This window comes from Bombina bombina, chromosome 2 (assembly GCF_027579735.1).
Source record: "Bombina bombina isolate aBomBom1 chromosome 2, aBomBom1.pri, whole genome shotgun sequence".
Taxonomy (NCBI): Eukaryota; Metazoa; Chordata; class Amphibia; order Anura; family Bombinatoridae; genus Bombina; species Bombina bombina.
Genome location: NC_069500.1, coordinates 1,337,423,889 through 1,337,443,703, shown reverse-complemented (window position 1 = coordinate 1,337,443,703; position 19,815 = coordinate 1,337,423,889). Strand labels below are relative to the sequence as shown.

The following is a 19,815-nucleotide window of genomic DNA, read 5'->3' as shown; positions in this document are numbered from 1 at the left end:
TACATATACATACATATACATATATATATATACACATATATATATATATATATATATATATATATATATATATATATATACATACATACATACACACATATACAGGGAGTGCAGAATTATTAGGCAAATGAGTATTTTGACCACATCATCCTCTTTATGCATGTTGTCTTACTCCAAGCTGTATAGGCTCGAAAGCCTACTACCAATTAAGCATATTAGGTGATGTGCATCTCTGTAATGAGAAGGGGTGTGGTCTAATGACATCAACACCCTATATCAGGTGTGCATAATTATTAGGCAACTTCCTTTCCTTTTGGCAAAATGGGTCAAAAGAAGGACTTGACAGGCTCAGAAAAGTCAAAAATAGTGAGATATCTTGCAGAGGGATGCAGCACTCTTAAAATTGCAAAGCTTCTGAAGCGTGATCATCGAACAATCAAGCGTTTCATTCAAAATAGTCAACAGGGTCGCAAGAAGCGTGTGGAAAAACCAAGGCGCAAAATAACTGCCCATGAACTGAGAAAAGTCAAGCGTGCAGCTGCCAAGATGCCACTTGCCACCAGTTTGGCCATATTTCAGAGCTGCAACATCACTGGAGTGCCCAAAAGCACAAGGTGTGCAATACTCAGAGACATGGCCAAGGTAAGAAAGGCTGAAAGACTACCACCACTGAACAAGACACACAAGCTGAAACGTCAAGACTGGGCCAAGAAATATCTCAAGACTGATTTTTCTAAGGTTTTATGGACTGATGAAATGAGAGCGAGTCTTGATGGGCCAGATGGATGGGCCCGTGGCTGGATTGGTAAAGGGCAGAGAGCTCCAGTCCAACTCAGACGCCAGCAAGGTGGAGGTGGAGTACTGGTTTGGGCTGGTATCATCAAAGATGAGCTTGTGGGGCCTTTTCGGGTTGAGGATGGAGTCAAGCTCAACTCCCAGTCCTGCTGCCAGTTTCTGGAAGACACCTTCTTCAAGCAGTGGTACAGGAAGAAGTCTGCATCCTTCAAGAAAAACATGATTTTCATGCAGGACAATGCTCCATCACACGCGTCCAAGTACTCCACAGCGTGGCTGGCAAGAAAGGGTATAAAAGAAGAAAATCTAATGACATGGCCTCCTTGTTCACCTGATCTGAACCCCATTGAGAACCTGTGGTCCATCATCAAATGTGAGATTTACAAGGAGGGAAAACAGTACACCTCTCTGAACAGTGTCTGGGAGGCTGTGGTTGCTGCTGCACGCAATGTTGATGGTGAACAGATCAAAACACTGACAGAATCCATGGATGACAGGCTTTTGAGTGTCCTTGCAAAGAAAGGTGGCTATATTGGTCACTGATTTGTTTTTGTTTTGTTTTTGAATGTCAGAAATGTATATTTGTGAATGTTGAGATGTTATATTGGTTTCACTGGTAAAAATAAATAATTGAAATGGGTATATATATTTGTTTTTTGTTAAGTTGCCTAATAATTATGCACAGTAATAGTCACCTGCACACACAGATATCCCCCTAAAATAGCTATAACTAAAAACTACTTCCAAAACTATTCAGCTTTGATATTGAGTTTTTTGGGTTCATTGAGAACATGGTTGTTGTTCAATAATAAAATTAATCCTCAAAAATACAACTTGCCTAATAATTCTGCACTATATATATATATATATACATATACATATATATATACATATATATATATATATATACATATACATATACATATACATACATATATACATACATACATATACATATATATATATAACATAATTTATGTAAGAACTTACCTGATAAATTCATTTCTTTCATATTAGCAAGAGTCCATGAGCTAGTGACGTATGGGATATACATTCCTACCAGGAGGGGCAAAGTTTCCCAAACCTTAAAATGCCTATAAATACACCCCTCACCACACCCACAATTCAGTTTAACGAATAGCCAAGAAGTGGGGTGATAAGAAAAAAGTGCGAAAGCATATAAAATAAGGAATTGGAATAATTGTGCTTTATACAAAAAAATCATAACCACCACAAAAAAAGGGCGGGCCTCATGGACTCTTGCTAATATGAAAGAAATGAATTTATCAGGTAAGTTCTTACATAAATTATGTTTTCTTTCATGTAATTAGCAAGAGTCCATGAGCTAGTGACGTATGGGATAATGACTACCCAAGATGTGGATCTTTCCACACAAGAGTCACTAGAGAGGGAGGGATAAAATAAAGACAGCCAATTCCTGCTGAAAATAATCCACACCCAAAATAAAGTTTAATGAAAAAACATAAGCAAGATTCAAACTGAAAACGCTGCCTGAAGTACTTTTCTACCAAAAACTGCTTCAGAAGAAGAAAATACAACAAAATGGTAGAATTTGGTAAAAGTATGCAAAGAGGACCAAGTTGCCGCTTTGCAAATCTGATCAACCGAAGCTTCATTCCTAAACGCCCAGGAAGTAGAAACTGACCTAGTAGAATGAGCTGTAATCCTATGAGGCGGAGTCTTACCCGACTCAACATAGGCAAGATGAATTAAAGATTTCAACCAAGATGCCAAAGAAATAGCAGAAGTTTTCTGGCCTTTCTAAAACCGGAAAAGATAACAAATAAACTTGAAGTCTTTCGGAAAGACTTAGTAGCTTCAACATAATATTTCAAAGCTCTAATAACATCCAAAGAATGCAACGATTTCTCCTTAGAATTCTTAGGATTAAGACATAATGAAGGAACCACAATGTCTCTACTAATGTTGTTGGAATTCACAACTTAGGTAAAAATTCAAAAGAAGTTCGCAACACCGCCTTATCCTGATGAAAAATCAGAAAAGGAGACTCACAAGAAAGAGCAGATAATTTAGAAACTCTTCTGGCAGAAGAGATGGCCAAAAGGAACAAAACTTTCCAAGAAAGTAATTTAATATCCAATGAATGCATAGGTTCAAATGGAGGAGCTTGAAGAGCCCCCAGAACCAAATTCAAACTCCAAGGAGGAGAAATGGACTTAATGACAGGCTTTATACGAACCAAAGCTTGTACAAAACAATGAATATCAGGAAGAATAGCAATCTGTCTGTGAAAAAGAACAGAAAGAGCAGAGATTTGACCTTTCAAGGAACTTGCGGACAAACCCTTATCTAAACCATCCTGAAGAAACTGTAATATTCTCGGTATTCTAAAAGAATGCCAAGAAAAATGATGAGAAAGACACCAAGAAATATAAGTCTTCCAGACTCTATAATATATCTCTCTGGATACAGATTTACGAGCCTGTAACATAGTATTAATCACAGAGTCAGAGAAACCTCTTTGACCAAGAATCAAGCGTTCAATCTCCATACCTTTAAATTTAAGGATTTCAGATCCTGATGGAAAAAAAGGACCTTGAGACAAAAGGTCTGGTCTTAACGGAAGAGTCCACGGTTGACAAGAGGCCATCCGGACAAGATCCGCATACCAAAACCTGTGAGGCCATGCCGGAGCTACCAGCAGAACAAACGAGCATTCCTTCAGAATCTTGGAGATTACTCTTGGAAGAAGAACTAGAGGCGGAAAGATATAGGCAGGATGATACTTCCAAGGAAGTGATAATGCATCCACTGCCTCCGCCTGAGGATCCCGGGATCTGGATAGATACCTGGGAAGTTTCTTGTTTAGATGAGAAGCCATCAGATCTATTTCTGGAAGTTCCCACATTTGAACAATCTGAAGAAATACCTCTGGGTGAAGAGACCATTCGCCCGGATGCAACGTTTGGCGACTGAGATAATCCGCTTTCCAATTGTCCATACCTGGGATATGAACCGCAGAGATTAGACAGGAGCTGGATTCCGCCCAAACCAAAATTCGAGATACTTCTTTCATAGCCAGAGGACTGTGAGTCCCTCCTTGATGATTGATGTATGCCACAGTTGTGACATTGTCTATCTGAAAACAAATGAACAACTCTCTCTTGAGAAGAGGCCAAGACTGAAGAGCTCTGAAAATTGCACGGAGTTCCAAAATATTGATCGGAAATCTCACCTCCTGAGATTCCCAAACCCCTTGTGCCGTCAGATACTCCTACACAGCTCCCCAACCTGTAAGACTTGCATCTGTTGAGATTATAGTCCAGGTCGGAAGAACAAAGAAGCCCCCTGAACTAAACGATGGTGATCTGTCCACCATGTCAGAGAGTGTTGTAAAATCGGTTTAAAGATATTAATTGAGATATCTTTGAGTAATCCCTGCACCATTGGGTCAGCATACAGAGCTGAAGAGGTCGCATGTGAAAACGAGCAAAGGAGATCGCATCTGATGCGGCAGTCCTAAGACCCAACATTTCCATGCATAAGGCTACCAAAGGGAATGATTGTGACTGAAGGTTTTGACAAGCTGATATCAATGTTAAACTTCTCTTGTCTGACAAGGACAGAGTCATAGACACTGAATTTATCTAGAAACCTAAAAAGGTTACCCTTGTCTGAGGAATCAATGAACTGAATGGTAAATTGATCCTCCAACCATGAAATTGAAGAAACAACACAAGTCGATTCGTATGAGATTCTTCGAAAATGAGAAGACTGAGCAAGTACCAAGATATCGTCCAAATAAGGAAATACCAAAACCCTATTCTCTGATTACAGAAAAAAGGGGCACCGAGAACCTTTGAAAAAAATTCTTGGAACTAAGGCTAGGCCAAACGGTAGAGCCACAAAACTGGTAATGCTTGTCTAAAAAGAGAATCTCAGACACTAAAAGTGATCTGGATGAATCGGAATATGCAGATACACATCCTGTAAATCTATTGTAGACATATAATGCCCTTGCTAAACAAAAGGCAGGATAGTCCTACAGTAACCATCTTGAATGTTGGTATCCTAACATAACGATTCAATAATGACAGATCCGGAACTGGTCTGAAGGAATTGACCTTCTTTGGTACAAATGAAGAGATAAAATAAAACCCCAGCCCCTGTTCCAGAACTGGAACTGGCATAAATACTCCAGCCAACTCTAGATCTGAAACACATTACAGAAATGCTGAGCCTTTGCTGTGTTAACTGGGACACGGGAAAGAAAAGAATCTCTTAGCAGGAGGCCTTAACTTGAAGCCAATTCTGTACCTTTCTGAAACAATGTTTCTGAAACCAGAGATTAAGAACGGAATTGATCCAAATTTTCTTTGAAGAAAACGTAATCTGCCCCATACCAGCTGAGCTGGAATAAGGGCCGCACCTTCATAGGTACTTAGGAGCTGGCTATAGGTTTCTATAAGGCTTGGATATATTCCAAACTGGAAATAGTTTCCAAACTGATACCGCTCCTGAGGATGAAGGATCAGGCTTTTGTTCCTTGTAAGGAAAGGAACTAAAATGATTATTTACCCTGGAAAGAAAGAGAAAGCAAAGATGACTTAGAAGACATGTCAGCATTCCAAGTTTAATCCATAAAGCTTCTCTAGCTAAAATAGCTAGAGACATATACCTGACATCAACTCTAATGATATCAAAAGATGGTATCACCAATAAAATTATTAGCATGTTATAGAATAATAATAATGCTATAAAATTATGATCTGTTACTTGTTGCTCTAAAGCTTCTAATCAAAAAGTTGAAGCTGCAGCAACATCCGCTAAAAATATAGCAGGTCTAAGAAGATTACCTGAACATAAGTAAGCTTTTCTTAGAAAGGATTCAATTTTCCTATCTAAAGGATACTTAAATGAAGTACTATCTGCCGTAGGAATAGTAGTACATTAGCAGGAGTAGAGATAGCCCCATAACCTTAGGGATTTTTGTCTCAAAAAACTCTAATCTGTGAGATGGCACAGGATATAATTTGCTTAAACGTCTAGAAGGAGTAAATAAATTACCCAAATTATTCCATTCCCTGGAAATTACTTCAGAAATAGCATCAGGGAGATAAAACACTTCTGGAATAACTACAGGAGATTTAAAAACCTTATTTAAACGTTTACATTTAGAATCAAGAGGACCAGAATTCTCTATTTCTAATGCAAATAACACTTCTTTAAGTAAAGAACGAATAAATTCCATCTTGAACAAATACAAAGATTTATCAGCATCAACCTCTGAGACAGAAACCTCTGAACCAGAAGAACCATTATCAGTATCAGAATGATGATGTTCATTTAAAAATTCATCTGAAAAAAGAGAAGTTTTAAAAGACTTTTATGTATACTAGAAGGAGAAATAACAGACATAGCCTTCTTAATGGATTTAAAAAATAAAATCTCTTATGTTATCAGGAACACTCTGAAAATTAGATGTTGACGGAACAGCAACAGGTAATGTAACAGTACTAAAGGAAATTTTATCTGCATTAATAAGTTTGACATGACATGCAATACAAATAACAGCTGGAGAAACAGATACCAAAAGTTTATAGCAGATACACTTAGCTTGGTAGCTCCAGCACTGTGCAGAGACTTTCCTGAAGTAACTTCTGACTCAGTTGCAACGTGGAACATCTTGCAATATGTAAAAGAAAAAAACAACATATAAAGCAAAATTGATCAAATTCCTTAAATGACAGTTTCAGGAATGGGAAAAAATGCCAAAGAACAAGCTTCTAGCAACCAGAAGCAATAAAAAATGAGACTTAAATAATGTGGAGACAAAAGTGACGCCCATATTTTTTCGCGCCAAATAAGACGCCCACATTATTTGGCGCCTAAATGCTTTTTGGCGCCAAAAATGACGCCACATCCGGAACGCCGACATTTTTGGCGCAAAATAACGTCAAAGAATGACGCAACTTCCGGCGACACGTATGACGCCGGAAACGGAAATAGAATTTTTGCGCCAAAAAAGTCCGCGCCAAGAATGACGCAATAAAATGAAGCATTTTCAGCCCCCGCGAGCCTAACAGCCCATAGGGAAAAAGTCAAATTTTAAGGTAAAAAATGTTAAATTAAAATGCATTATCCCAAATATGAAACTGACTGTCTGAAAAATAAGGAAAGTTGAACATTCTGAGTCAAGGCAAATAAATGTTTGAATACATATATTTAGAACTTTATAAACAAAGTGCCCAACCATAGCTAGGAGTGTCACAGAAAATAAGACTTACTTACCCCAGGACACTCATCTACATATAGCAGATAGCCAAACCAGTACTGAAACGAGAATCAGCAGAGGTAATGGTATATATAAGAGTATATCGTCGATCTGAAAAGGGAGGTAAGAGATGAATCTCTACGACCGATAACAGAGAACCTATGAAATAGACCCCTTAGAAGGAGATCACTGCATTCAAATAGGCAATACTCTCCTCACATCCCTCTGACATTCACTGCACGCTGAGAGGAAAACCGGGCTCCAACTTGCTGCGGAGCGCATATCAACGTAGAATCTAGCACAAACTTACTTCACCACCTCCATCGGAGGCAAAGTTTGTAAAACTGAATTGTGGGTGTGGTGAGGGGTGTATTTATAGGCATTTTAAGGTTTGGGAAACTTTGCCCCTCCTGGTAGGAATGTATATCCCATACGTCACTAGCTCATGGACTCTTGCTAATTACATGAAAGAAATATATATATATATATATATATATATATATATATATATATATATATATATATATATATATATACATACATACATACATACATACATACATATATATATATATATATATATATATATACATACATACATACACACACGTGTGTATATATGTGTATTGTTTACACACACACACACACACCTACATATACATATACATATACATATATATATATATATATATATATATATATATATATATATATATACACACAAATATACATACACAAATATACAAAAGACTTGCACTCTCTGGTCTGAGGAAGGGGATACATTATCCCCGAAACGTTACTACACGGTCACAGTAAAATTGGCGTTTGAAAAATCCATAGAGTGCAAGTCTTTTGTTTACTTGTATTGTACTTCACTAGCACCCTGGTAGTTGGACCTAAGTGAGAGTGCACTCCCCTATATATATATATATGTGTATGTGAGAAGAGTGGTATTTGGGCGCACTGTTCACATGGAAGATTCTATATGACAGAGGACAAATTGTGAAACAAAACAGAATATATGGGTTAATAATAAAAACTAAAAGTTTCAAACCCAAAACCTTTGTGGATTATAGTATTTGTATGCTCTGTACAAAATATATACAAAAATATGTAAAAACTTTCCTATTTAACCCGGTCAAATCTCTTTTTTTATTCTTTTTAAAAAGTCCATAAAATGAATGGATTAGTCCATACAACCAATAATCCAATTAGAAGTCAGAGAAGGGGATGATGATTCTAGAAGAGAGTGAGCAGCTACACTAGGAGGCAAGTACTATCCAGTAGTGGACCTACTCAACAGAGGGCCCTGGTTTTGGACCCCAAAAGGACTGCCATTTGGGACTGTGGAGAGGAGTAAGCAGAACAGACTGGGGAGGAAGGAAGTGTCTTTCTACCATACCGAGGTGACATTGAAGTGAATACCTGAATTGCTACAATCGAGACCAGCTGTCTTAATGGAGACCAGCACTCTTAAAGGGGCACAATACTTACCTCATTCGATTGGGGTAACTTCTAGTAAGTGGACATTAACTAATGTATGGATTTTTTATGAACAAAAACAATTTATGTAAGAACTTACCTGATAAATTCATTTCTTTCATATTGGCAAGAGTCCATGAGCTAGTGACGTATGGGATATACAATCCTTCCAGGAGGGACAAAGTTTCCCAAACCTCAAAATGCCTATAAATACACCCCTCACCACACCCACAATTCAGTTTAACGAATAGCCAAGCAGTGGGGTGATAAAGGAGTAGAAAGCATCAACAAAAGAAATTTGGAAATAATTGTGATTTATACAAAAAATCATAACCACCATAAAAAGGGTGGACCTCATGGACTCTTGCCAATATGAAAGAAATTAATTTATCAGGTAAGTTATTACATAAATTATGTTTTCTTTCATGTAATTAGCAAAATGTCCATGAGCTAGTGACGTATGGGATAGCAATACCCAAGATGTGGATCTCCACTCAAGAGTCACTAGAGAGGGAGGGAATAAAATAAAAACAGCCATTTTCCGCTGAAAAGATTAATCCACAACCCAAAAAAATAAGTTTATTTTCATAATTGAAAGAAAAAAAAACTTACATCAAAAGCAGAAGAATCAAACTGAAACAGCTGCCTGAAGAACTTTTCTACCAAAAACTGCTTCCGAAGAAGCAAATACATCAAAACGGTAGAATTTAGTAAATGTATGCAAAGAAGACCAAGTTGCTGCTTTGCAAATCTGATCAACTGAAGCTTCATTCTTAAAAGCCCACGAAGTGGAAACTGATCTAGTAGAATGAGCTGCAATTCTCTGAGGCGGGGCCTGACCCGACTCCAAATAAGCTTAATGAATCAAAAGTTTCAACCAAGAAGCCAAGGAAATAGCAGAAGCCTTCTGACCTTTCCTAGGACCAGAAAATAAAACAAATAGACTGGAAGTCTTCCTGAAATCTTTAGTAGCTTCCACATAATATTTCAAATCTCTTACCACATCCAAAGAATGAAGGATCTTTCCAAAGAATTCTTAGGATTAGGACATAAGGAAGAGACAACAATTTCTCTATTAATGTTGTTAGAATTCACAACCTTAGGTAAAAATTGAAAAGAAGTCCGCAAAACTGCCTTATCCTGATGAAAAATCAGAAAAGGAGACTCACAAGAAAGAGCAGACAGCTCAGAAACTCTTCTAGCAGAAGAGATAGCCAAAAGGAACAACACTTTCCAAGAAAGTAGTTTAATGTCCAAAGAATGCATAGGTTCAAATGGAGGAGCCTGCAAGGCCTTCAGAACCAAATTAAGACTCCAAGGAGGAGAAACTGATTTAATGACAGGCTTAATACGAACTAAAGCCTGTACAAAACAGTGTATATCAGGAAGTATAGCAATCTTTCTATGAAATAAAACAGAAAGAGCGGAGATTTGTCCTTTCAAGGAACTTGCAGACAAACCTTTATCCAAACCATCCTGAAGAAACTGTAAAATTCTAGGAATTCTAAAAGAATGCCAGGAGAATTTATGATAAGAACACCATGAAATGTATGTCCTCCAAACTCTACAATAAATCTTTCTAGAGACAGATTTATGAGCTTGTAACATAGTATTAATCACTGAGTCAGAGAAACCTCTATGACTTAGTACTAGGCATTCAATTTCCATACCTTCAAATTTAATGATTTGAGATCCTGATGGAAAAACGGACCTTGAGATAGTAACGGAAGTGGCCAAGGCGGGCAACTGGACATCCGAACCAGATCCGCATACGAAAACCTGTGTGGCCATGCTGGAGCCACAAGCAGCACAAATGATTGTTCCATGATGATTTTGGAGATCACTCTTGGAAGGAGAACTAGAGGTGGGAAAATGTAAGCAGGATGATAACACCAAGGAAGCGTCAGCGCATTCACTGCTTCCGCCTGTACATCCCTGGACCTGGACAGGTATCTGGGAAGTTTCTTGTTTAGATGATAGGCCATGAGATCTATCTCTGGAAAACCCCACATGTGAACAATCTGAGAAAATACATCTGGATGGAGAGACCACTCCCCTGGATGTAAAGTCTGGCGGCTGAGATAATCCGCCTCCCAATTGTCTACACCTGGGATATGTACCACAGAGATTTGACAGGAGCTGGATTCCGCCCAAGCAAGTATCCGAGATACTTCTTTCATAGCTTGGGGACTGTGAGTCCCACCCTGATGATTGACATATGCCACTGTTGTGATATTGTCTGTCTGAAAACAAATTAACAGTTCTCTCTTTAACAGAGGCCAAAACTGAAGAGCTCTGAGAATTGCACGGATTTCTAAAATATTTATTGGTAATCTCGCCTCTTGAGATTTCCAAACCCCTTGTGCTGTCAGAGATCCCCAAACAGCTCCCCAACCTGAAAGACTCGCATCTGTTGTGATCACAGTCCAGGTTGGCCAAACAAAAGAAGCCCCTTAAACTAAACGATGGTGATCTATCCACCACGTCAGAGAGTGTCGTACATTGGGATTTAAGGATATTAATTGTGATATCTTTGTATAATCCCTGCACCATTGGTTCAGCATACAAAGCTGTAGAGGTCTCATGTGAAAACGAGCAAAGGGGATCACGTCCGCTGCAGTCATGAGACCTAAAACTTCCATGCACATAGCCACTGCAGGGAATGACAGACTGAAGGTGCCGACAGGCTGCAACCAATTTTAAATGTCTCTTGTTAGAGACAGAGTCATGGACACTGAATCTATCTGGAAGCCTAAAAAGGTGACCCTTGTCTGAGGAATCTAGAAACTTTTTGGTAAATTGATCCTCCAACCATGTTTCCAAAGAAACAACACTAGTTGATTCGTGTGAGATTCTGCAGTACGTAAAGACTGAGCTAGTACCAAGATATCGTCCAAATAAGGAAACACCACAATACCCTGTTCTATGATTACAGAGAGTAGGGCACCCAGAACCTTTGAAAAGATTTTTGGAGCTGTTGCTAGGCCAAATGGAAGAACAACAAATTGGTAATGCTTGTTTAGAAAAGAGAATCTCAAAAACTGATAATGTTCTGGATAAATCGGAATATGAATCCTGCAAGTCTATTGTGGACATATAATGTCCTTGCTGAACAAAAGGCAGAATAGTCCTTAGTCACCATCTTCAAAGTTGGTACTCTTACATAACTATTCAAAAATTTCAGATCCAGAACTGGTCTGAATAAATTTTCCTTTTTTGAGACAATGAATAGATTTGAATAAAACCCCAAACCTTGTTCCTGAAGAGGAACTGGCATGATTACCCCTGAAGACTCCAGGTCTGAAACACACTTCAGGAAAGCCTGAGCTTTTACTGGATTTTCTGGGATACGCGAGAGAAAAAATCTTCTCACAGGAGGTCTTACTCTGAACCCTATTCGATACCCTTGAGAGACAATGCTCTGAATCCATTGATTTTGGACAGATCTTATCCAAATATCCTTGAAAAACCTTAATCTGCCCCCTACCAGCTGAGCTGGAATGAGGGCCGCACCTTCATGCAGACTTAGGGGCTGACTTTGGTTTCCTAAATGGCTTGGCTTTATTGCAATTTGAGGAAGGCTTCCAATTGGAAGCAGATTCCTTGGGGGGAGGATTGAGTTTTTGTTCCTTATTCTGACAAAAGGAACGAAAAACGGTTAGAAGCCTTAGATTTACCCTTAGGTTTTTTTTATCCTGAAGCAGAAAAACTCCCTTTCCCCCAGTGACAGTTGAAATAATAGAATCCAACTGAGAACCAAATAAATTATTACCTTGGAAAGAAAGAGATAGTAATCTAGATTTAGATGTCATATCAGCATTCCAAGATTTAAGCCACAAAGCTCTTCTAGCTAATATAGCTGAAGACATGGATCTAACATCAATTTTGATAATATCAAAAATAGCATCACAAATAAAATGATTAGCATATTGCAGTAAGCGAATAATGCTAGATAAGTCAGAATCCAATTCCTGTTGCGCTAAATTTTCCAAGCAGAAAGTTGATGCAGCTGCAACATCAGCCAAAGAAATTGCAGGTCTGAGAAGATGACCTGAATATCAATAGACCTTCCTTAGATAAGATTCAAGCTTCCTATCTAAAGCATCCTTAAAGGAAGTACTATCTTCCATAGGAATAGTGGTACGTTTAGCAAGAGTAGAAATAGTCCCATCAACTTTGGGGATTTTTCACAAAACTCTAAAAAAATTGTATCCTTTACCAGCAAAATCTATAAACCTTGAAGAAGGAATAAAATAAGTACCTGGCTTATTCCATTCCTTAGAAATCATACCTCAGGAATAGGAAAAACCCCTGGAGAAACCACAGGAGGTTTAAAAACAGCATTTAAACGTTTATTAGACTGAACATCAAGAGGACTGGTTACCTCAATATCCAAAGTAATTAACACTTCTTTTAAAAAAGAACGCATATACTCTATTTTAAATAAAATAAGTAGATTTGTCAGTGTCAATGTCTGAGGAAGGATCTTCTGAATCAGATAGATCCTCATCAGAAGAGGATAAATTATGTTGCTGGTCATTTGAAATTTAATCAGCTAAATGAGAAGTTTTAAAAGACCTTTTACGTTTATTAAAAGGTGGAAATGCAGACAAAGCCTTCATAATAGAATCAGAAACAAATTCTTTAAAATTTACAGGTATATCATGCACATTAGAAGTTGAAGGAACTACAACTGGCAATGTAGTATTACTGATGGATACACAATCTGCATGTAAAAGTTTATCATGACAACTATTACAAATGACATTCGGCAAAATAATTTCTACAATTTTACAGCAAATGCACTTAGCGTTGGTAGAACCGATGTCAGGCAGCAGTGTTCCAGCAGAAACTTCTGAGGCAGGATCAGATTGAGACATCTTGCAAAATGTAAGAGAAAAAACAACATATAAAGCAAAATTATCTATTTCCTTATATGACAGTTTCAGGAATGGGAAAAAAATGCAAAAGCATAGGCCTCTGATAGAGAAAAAGGCAAGAGGCAAACATCAATGGGGTATTGAAATAATGAAAAGTTTGGTGCCAAGTATGACGCACAACAAACTTTTTTTGGTCGCCAAAAATAACCAGAAATGACACACTCGTGTCACTAATGACGCAACCGTATGAAAGGTCTCGGCGTCAAGTATGACGCCGGAAATGACGAAATTGCGTCAAACTTATTTTTTTCACACCAAAAATATTTCCGCGCCAAGAATGACGCAATAAAGTTTAGCATTTGATGCACCCGCGGGCCTAATACTGCCCACAATTTGCAAGAAGTAGTCAATTGAAAAAAAGACTAAACCCCAGGTAAGAAATAAAATTTCTTTAAAAAAAAATGTTTATATTTCCCAAATATGAAACTGACAGTCTGCAGAAGGAAATACATGAACCTGACTCATGGCAAATATAAGTACAATACATATATTTAGAACTTTATATAAATGCATAAAGTGCCAAACCATAGCTGAGGTGTCTTAAGTAATAAAAAACATACTTACCCAAAGACACCCATCCACATATAGCAGATAGCCAAACCAGTACTGAAACAGTTATCAGTAGAGGTAATGGTAAATTGAGATTATATCGTCGATCTGAAAAGGGAGGTAGGAGATGAATCTCTACGACCGCTAACAAAGAACCTATGAAATAGACCCCCGTTAGGGAAATCATCGTATTCAATAAGGGATACTCCCTTCACGTCCCTCTGACATTCGCTGTACTCTGAGAGGAATCGAGCTTCAACAATGCTGAGAAGCGCATATCAACGTAGAAATCTTAGCACAAACTTACTTCACCACCTCCATAGGAGGCAAAGTTTGTAAAAACTGAATTGTGGGTGTGGTGAGGGGTGTATTTATAGGCATTTTGAGGTTTGGGAAACTTTGCCCCTCCTGGTAGGATTGTATATACATGAAAGAAACCTGCATTTTACATATGATGACCTGCTTACAGATTTGACTTCTAATTGGATTATTGGTTGTATGGACTAATCCATTCATTTTATGGACTTTTTAAAAAGAATAAAAAAATTAAAAATAGATTTGACCGGGTTAAACAGTGAAAAGGCTAAGATATGCTAAAGCTCACAATGTTTCGAATGAAAAACAGTGGAAAAAAAAAAAAAAAAAAAAAAGTATTACGGAGTGACGAATCCAAGTTTGAAATTTTGACAATATGTACTGTATGTGAGAAGAAGAGTTGGAGAGAGATGGAAGAATGAGTGTTTGTGGCCTTCAGTGAAACATGGTGGAGGGTCTGTCCTGGTTTGGGGCTGAATTTGTGCCAGTAGTGTTGGCGATATTGTCCAAATTGATCGGATCATGAATGATGAAAAGTACAGACAGGTTATTTTTTTTTGTTTTTTTATTGTCACATTGTTTAAAAGTCACAACATTGAAACATTACAATACAGTATGATTTTTATTCACATTGCTAAAGACACATGCACGCTCCTGAACTCATCTAGGATTATTCCTTAGGAAAGGATACAAAGAGAATTAAGCAAAATTGAGAATAGAAGTAAATTGGAAAGTTACTTAAAACATCATTATCTATCAAATCCATTGCTTTAACGCCAAATTTAGAGTTTTTTTTAATTATACTTTTTTATTTATTTATTTAGGTTCACCAAACAGTACAGAATAAGCATTTTACAATGTGGAACAACTTTTAGGCACAAGAAAACCAAGAACACTGCCTTAGGTTTACAGAAAATCAGTATTATTAACGTTAACATTACAAGCTACAAGATATTAAGGCTGAACTGAAACGCACTTTACATAGCTAGAAGGAGGAGCTGCAGTAGGCTTGTGGTTACGCCGGCATGGGGAACAAACAAAACAAGCATATCAGTAAATAACCCCTTATAATAAAAAGCATAGTAAATGGCATGGTACATTAGCTATTAGTTAAAAAAAATAGTAAAGAACATATCAAAAATATCCAAAATTGATAAAATACTCTTGTACGTGTAGCACTACATTATGTAAGCTATATACAGCTTGTAGGTTTCAAACAAACTATATAGATTATACACTCTCTATTAAAAAAGTGTGTTACCGCATCTAAACATGTTTATCCTAGAGATAATGGCGTCGTTTTAGACATGTATCACTGTGTTAAATAGCACATAGAAAGCCATTTAAAATTTTAATAGACTATATAGCTTGTGTGCTCTCTGTAAGAATAGTGGATCAACACAGCTAAACAGATATATCTCTCAGGGATAAAAAGACACATAGGTTGTCATAGAAATAAAGTGTTTAAATTGCACATTTTCTAGTGTACTAATTTTCCCCCTTTGTCTAGCAAGGCCACTTTTAGACCTCAGTGATCACTACCTCCTAATCTAGGGATGCAAGCCTCTTTTGGACCTGCAATATGAAGAATATGTATTAGAGGAGGAGGACTGACTTTTATAAAACAAATACAGGGCCCTTCACTCATAATGGGGTTTCAAGCCCTAGTAAATACCACTCTCTCACTAATGGACTAGAGTATGGCAAGGCTTTCTCAACTAACCGTCTTACCTTTTGAATTATAGGATAAGAATTAGGCACACAGCTAAGTATAAGTCTATGAGCCAGTCAGAAGATATATAAAAACTGAACCAACAATAAACCCAAAGGCCCAACAATATTAAATACACTAATAGAAGTCTCGGCATCAGGTATGGCAATTCTCAGGCCAATGTCTGAAATCCAAGCTCAAGGAGGGGTGCAGTTAAAGATTAGGACTAGGTCAGACCTGGCGATCCAGAATCTACCATTATGCCAGTTACACTATCCCACCTCAACTCTTGCACCGATGCCCAGGAAGCCTCCGGATATCTGATCCATCCATTTGAGAGCCAGGTATATAGTGACATCCAGCACTTGCCACGACCCTAGGCCATAGCCAATGCAGAGTTCTTAGGTGATAGAATAATAGCAGGCTACCAACCCCGGATGCTCACCCGCAAAGCCGTTCACCGGGGAGCCGGCCGCTCTCCCCCACATGACCAGGCAAGCGACATCAGTCTGCATGTATCTCCAACAGAGTGACCACTATGGGCTTCTGCTAATTCTTGTCTGCTGGTGGTAGCCCCTTCAATTGTAGTTATCTCCTTCTCAGGCAGATCGTGCTCTATAAGAGCTCCTAATTCTCTGATGCTGTAGGGGTTTTATTTCCGGCTTTCCTCTCCAGGGCTAGCCTCCCGCTGTTCCCTCTCCGACAAAGTGGCTCTGATATGTGTACTCTCATCCCGCTGCTGCTCCGTGCACTTGAAACTGTCACCCCACCATAGTAGGCCTGGATGGTGTCTTTGTATGAGGCGGTCAACTCTGTGGTGGATCTGCAGCTCCGATTCAGCAAAATAGGGCTTGTATCTAGTATAGAAGTCCTCCTCCATGCTGTAGATGTTAGGCAGAGGATTTCAATATTCTCTGCTTACCCGGTTTCCCAGGGGTGGAGCCAAGATCTCTCTCAGAGGCCGCCAGAGACACTCAGCGGTCTAGTTTGGGAAGTCCTGTTATATTAAGAAATAAGATTTTTATATAGTTCCATTCAGCTAAGTGTCCCCTGCGTCGTGAGATATGAATTCTTGCTGGATGGTTATTCAATCTCCAGATTACAGGCGGAATGCAACTCCGTTACAGAGCTCCCAATTTAGCAGCCATCTTAGACCATAGCCCAGACACGCCCCCGTACAGACCAGTTTTAAATTCATCATGCCATTCCTTCTGGAAAGCACCTGATTGGGAATGGTTTTATTTTTCAGCATGATAACGTTCTCAAACACACTGCTAAGGCAGGGAAATCATATTTAGAGAGGAAAAAAGCTGATAATATACCAGAAGATTACTTCTTGAACTCTTTTAGGGAGACTGTTCTGAAGTTTTCAGATGTGCTTAGTGCCGAAAGAGGTCACATTAAATACTAACTTTTGCCTGAAGAAGCCATTTTGTTCTGCAAATTGTGATTTTTTTTTATATTTTGTGTACATATTTCCTGTTTGTATATTAAGAGACCAAAAAAAAAAAAAAAATATGGATGGTCATTAAAACTTTGCTGAAACAACAAATCTAATGGTGGCTTAAGACTTTTGCACAGTTCTATGTGTATGTATATATTGCAAAAGAACTTCAGACGGAATAAAATGGTGTTTTAAAATAATTTAAAACAGACCTCTTTTTGGTAACATATGTATTGTTTTGCAGTCCTGGGACATTTCCCTTGATAAGCCTCTTTAGTATTTTTTTTCATCTCCTCTACTGTGACCAATTAGGAAAATATATAAAATGAGTTACTGTATGATAAAGGAATTACTGTGTAGAATGTAAAAGGGGTGGGCACTTCAACTTCTCATGGGAACTAGAAAATTAACTATTCTGCAAGTTACAGGTTAAAAAAACACAGACATACCCCGAGTTAAAGGAAACAACATGATAGGTAAAGCGTGCTAAAAAAATTAACATTGATGGGGAATTAAATTACAGTTATGTCTCTTTAATAATTACATAAGTTGATAACATAACCCCTAGAAAAAGTAATGGACAATGTTTGGCAGAGAGTATTCCACAGAAAAAAAAAATCTTGAGGCAAACAATAGGACACAGAGAGAGATAGTATAAGCCATGGACCCAAGCACACTGAAGGGGGGAATAATGTTTGAGATACTTGGGGTAGCTTTAATATCATCCTAGAAGGTTGCACCTCTCTGTTACCGGTATCTTAGCTTAAAGGGACAGTCTACACCAGAAATGTTATTGTTTTAAAAGATAGATAATCCCTTTATTACCCATTCCCCAGTTTTGCATAACCAACACAGTTATAATAATATACTTTTAACCTCTGTGATTATCTTGTATCTAAGCCTCTGCAAACTGCCCCTTTATTTCAGTTCTTTTGACAGACTTGCAGTTTAGCCAATCAGTGCCTGCTCCCAGATAACTTCACGTGCACGAGCACAGTGTTATCTATATGAAATACGTGAACTAACACCCTCTAGTGGTGAAAAACTGTTAAAATGCATTCTGAAAAGAGGTGGCCTTCAAGGTCTAAGAAATTAGCATATGAACCTCCTAGGTTAAGTTTTCAACTAAGAATACCAAGAGAACAAAGCAAAATTGGTGATAAAAGTAAATTGGAAAAGTGTTTAAAATTACATGCTCTATCTGAATCATGAAAGTTTATTTTGGCCTAGACTGTCCCTTTAATACATTGATGTTTACGCCACAGACAATCTTTACTAGGATCAGAACTAACGCATTATCGTTTTATCGCATTAATAAAATAAAAATTAGGAGATATCATGGAAAAGGCTAACTATCTGACTGCTGCCATCAATTTGTCAGGGCCGCCAACTTCTCAAACAGCCTACTTGCCAAGTCGTGATAGTAGGAAGAGTTTGGGCAAGAGAGTTTACAGCCCTAGGCCTCAAGTTTCCTTATCCCCAACTCCTTAAGACATAAAAGATGCCACAAATAAAACGCCTAAACCCGGATTGTACCAATTCAGATTAGTAATTACTGCCACAACCTGAGAGTAAATATTCAGGGAGTCACGGCCACCTCTAAATTTATACGTCAATTTAAGCCAATAAATGAAATAAAACTGTAAATTCAAATATCATCATCAACAATTTTTCTTTCCAATATCCAAAAACCTAAAAACAATTGGAAAATCTAATTGAGGTCAGGAGTTTCCTTGCATGACTACTCTGCATTTTTATGTTTAAACTTTTTCAGAAAATTATAAAGAGAAAAAGGAGAAAGAAAGAAAAACCATCAAATAAAAAGATACAGTAAATATATACAAAGGAATAAATGTAACATAAAAGTCCTATACATTTATTTAATTTATAAAAAAATACCATATATACACACACAAAGTAAAAAACATCTAAATGAAATACTAAACTGACCAGAATGTTTTGTGTATTTCATTTTCATAAACAGAATTACTTATAATAGGTTATATATGGTATTTATGCACCAAATTACCCAGCTTTTCCAAAAGGAGCAAACTGCCCTTTGCGATTTATATTAAATTTACTATGTTTTGGCAAATACGTTCTTTATTTTTTTATTTTGTGCAAGCTCTTAACTTTGGGTACTCACATTATTTCCCACATTTGTAAAAAGGGACTTTAAACACTAAATACATTTTATAAGCATAGTATTGCGGTTATTCCTTGCCTCCCTCTAGTCATGGGTGCCGCCATGTTGGAATCTGTCTCTCACTATATTCTAGTGCTGGCCTGTTGTGTGCAGTAACTCTCCCTCCGATACCTGCAG

General features: G+C 37.7%; 1 protein-coding gene across 1 annotated transcript in view; it reads right to left on the bottom strand.

The window, feature by feature from the left end:
• LOC128650344 (cell death abnormality protein 1) overlaps positions 1 to 19,815 on the bottom strand; it is a gene marked incomplete in the record, with an annotated part of 251,222 nt that overhangs the window by 166,747 nt on the left and 64,660 nt on the right.